The 3,440-nt window shown below is 41.7% G+C and overlaps 1 non-coding gene across 1 annotated transcript; it reads right to left on the reverse strand.

Moving 5' to 3' along the window:
* Nucleotides 1–267: 267 nt before the first annotated feature.
* Nucleotides 268–349, reverse strand: TRNAS-GCU (transfer RNA serine (anticodon GCU)). Its single transcript has one exon. It is a non-coding gene; the product is annotated as a tRNA-Ser (tRNA).
* Between the last annotated feature and the right edge of the window lie 3,091 nt (nt 350–3,440).

Raw genomic sequence — 3,440 nt, forward strand, 5'->3', positions numbered from 1 at the left:
CTGCTAAATGTCAAGAGAACAATATGTTGGATTGGTTAAAGCTGAGGACTAATCTTCAAAACCTGTTCTAGGCAGTCAGCGCCTTAAATGTAGAAACTTTCACAGTTTTAAAGGGGAGGGAAATATGACAGAGTTAATAGAAAATGGAGAGGGAGGTAGCCTTTATCAGGCCAAACTCAGAATACTGAACAAATACTTTAAGACCCAACTGGAAATGCAAGGAAGCTTTCGAAAACACACCGATTGCTCCTATCAAAAGTACACCCCCGACGAAGATGGGATTCGAACCCACGCGTGCAAAGCACAATGGATTAGCAGTCCATCGCCTTAACCACTCGGCCACCTCGTCGTCGTGTTTCTTGCTTCTTGGTGTGCTTTATTTCAGAGTTTACACTTGGGAACCGTCTACCCTAGACAGAATGATGTTTAGGAAGGAGATGGTTTGGAGATGTCTGGGAGACGTAGCTTCCACGCAAATGGACAAAGCACCGGATTGCAAAAGCTGCTACGAGGGGGAAAAAAAACAGGCTTAGCTTTCACAGGAGTCTTAGTAAAAGTAGTGGGGACGTGGTAGAAACACAGTTGCCTGGGCTTTCACTCCCTTTCTGGGGCTGTCTCGTCCCCGGCAGGAGGCGCCTCAGCGCCAAGTCCCGGCAGGGACTGAACCTGGACTGAACCACAGTTTGCTGTCAGGGGAGCCTGGTCCCGGGTTCGAGCGCGCTGCCGGAAGTCCACCGGGGCAAAGATTCCCAGAGCCGAGTCCACGGGAGTCGACCTTAGCGAAGCTGGCGAATTTGGACTCCTAATTTGTGGTTAATAAAACAGTCTGGATAATTAGACGATGGATCTGAGTAGGGCTCAATTTCTGTTCAGTGTTACTGACTCTTTTTCAAAAGTTCAGGGTGAAATTGCATAGAGAAGAATCATTAGCTTCGCGGTGCTCTTCTCCCCGGTCATCCTCATCAGAGGAACCACGAATTCTGATCCTCCTCACTCGCTACCTGAGTGTTTTCTAAGGAGAGTTTGTCCAATTTCACTAGATTTTCCAGGCGTTCTGGTACTGAAAACAGCAAGAAACACCACTAGCGAGAAATAATTCAAAGAAAGAAAGGCGGGGCCGGGGGTAGGGGAGGTGGGTAGTGTTCAGCTCCATCCACTTCCTTGTTTCATAAGAATAAACACAACAGACAGATGAACGAATAAGAATAGGAAGTAATTCTGACTACTCAGATCGATCATAACTGCCTGCGAAAAGAAGGTAATATTAAAGGCGAGTCTTGACCAGCAAGTTTTCTAGTGGGCGCGAAGAATGCGGTTGTCTCAGGCTGAGACGAAAGGGCCTGAGCAAAGGCAAGGAGGCGTGCAAAGTAATCATATGACTCATCCTGTTGTCAATTCTGATAGCAAAGGATAAAGGAGTTATATTCTTTTCACAAGGAAGGACAGTATAATTAACAACAACAAAAAAATGTCAAAAATACATAGTCCTTTCTCAGGAAGTAGTGGTGAATCATTGGGAAAATAATACACTAACTCACATATTTGAAATTATTAAAGAGGAATTTGAAACTCAAAACACTGAAAACATATACATAAACAGATTTATTAGATAGAACAGAAGAGAGAATTAGGAAACTGAAAGTAAGATTTGAGGGAACTATGTAAAATACTATCCACTGATACAAATAGTTGGAAATTAGGGAAGAGGGATAAGAAAAATTAAGGTTAGGAGAGAAGTTCTACCGTATATCTAATTAAAGTCCCAAAAGAAATTATTAAGAGAATAGGAAAGAGTTAAGTGTCTCAAGTATGCCTGATACATGCTTTAACAATTATCAACATGTTGTCAAATTGGTTTTCCATATTATTGCAATGTTAATCTCAGGCAGTGTATTATTTTGTATATCCTTTCATTTGTTCAATAAGAATACTTACTAGAGTATTTACTAGTGTTCATTTCAAAACTTCTAGAGTATAATTTGTTGGATAAATCATTTTCAATCAGCCAATTCTGCCACTGTTTTCAGGAACAACAGTGAGGAGAGGACAATAGTCTTTGTTTGTTTATAATGCTATTACCTATGTTTCTATTTATTTGCTCTTGTCATTAAAACTCTACAAAGTAGGAATGATTCTAGATTTAGCTGTTTAAAATGAGATGGTTGGTGCTTAAAACAAGAAGCAAAATTATTCTTAGTGAATTTCTACAAAAGTGCAAGTCTTGAGTAGCATAAGTTTGCAAGTTCAAGACTACTACCTTCCTAATAGTCTGCTCTTCTCCAGCATTTAAACATCAAGATTCAGTCTATAATTGTTCCTCATCGCTTTCACTTCTTCCCTCTTTAGGTATCCAGTTCTAGGCTTCTCATGGTGATTTAGCTCTCAAATACCTCGAACTGAGTTATCTCACTCTCTGGCCATGCCCCCTGGATGTTAGAGGTCTTCTGCTTAAGTAACCAGCACACCTGTTCCAGCCCTCTGTCTACCCAGACATCAAGGACTGAAAACCAAGATCCTGAGCATACTATAAAGCCTGCTTAAAAGTCTTTAACAACTATCAACCACCTGATTGTCACCCCCTGGTGACAGACCTCTACCCTCTCTCACCAGCCTCCTCTGCCCTCTTCCAGTCACACTTTGGCTGCATTCTCTATTTGGTAGCAATGTATTTGAGGAAAATCCAAGTATCTTCTTTGGGGAAAATATGTGAGAGTAGTTCTTATTTTTTCACAAGCCACATGTGGAAAAGCCTGGACTGTGCGGCTGTGCTTGAGCATTGCTTTTCTTTCTATCTGCAGAAGTTTCTAAACTATTCTATTCAGTGATGGCCTGGCTCTCATCACAAAAGAGAACCACAGAGCAATCAGAGAGACCTAAATAATGAACCCAGTTGTCCTGCACAGGGCCTCTTCTTCCTCTGCAGAGAGGTCCAGGAAATTAAAGTACCACAAAGCTAGACCTTTTCTAGAGTAACTTCCAGGTCTAGCTGTTTTTCACTTTCCTTTGCTTGGTGGTTCAGGATGCCTGTCCAAGGCTGCTTATGAACTGTCTCAATTCCATTCCATACAATTTGGCTTTGATGACCATATAGTCACCAATGGATCCTGAAGGGTCTGAAAAAAATTTGGATAGAGAGATGAAATTGACAACTGCTGTCATTGGCTGAAGACAGAATTGGCTTAAATGGCAGAACACTAGCTTTACCAGAGAGAGGGGTAGTAGGATCAATGCCTGCCTTCTCCAGTTTTGGGTAAACCACTTATGAGGCAGATTCAAAGCCAGGAATAACTGGGTATCTTAAAGGAGGTAGTTAAAATGTTCATTTTTTTCTTTTCTGTTAGATTGCTTACCATTCTACAGCACCCAAGACAGGGGCACAGTGGTGGGGGAACAAATCCAGAGCAAGTGATAACATTTAATGAGGAAAACAAGAAGGCAGT

This window comes from Ovis canadensis, chromosome 20 (genome assembly GCF_042477335.2).
Source record: "Ovis canadensis isolate MfBH-ARS-UI-01 breed Bighorn chromosome 20, ARS-UI_OviCan_v2, whole genome shotgun sequence".
In the NCBI taxonomy this organism is placed as follows: domain Eukaryota; kingdom Metazoa; phylum Chordata; class Mammalia; order Artiodactyla; family Bovidae; genus Ovis; species Ovis canadensis.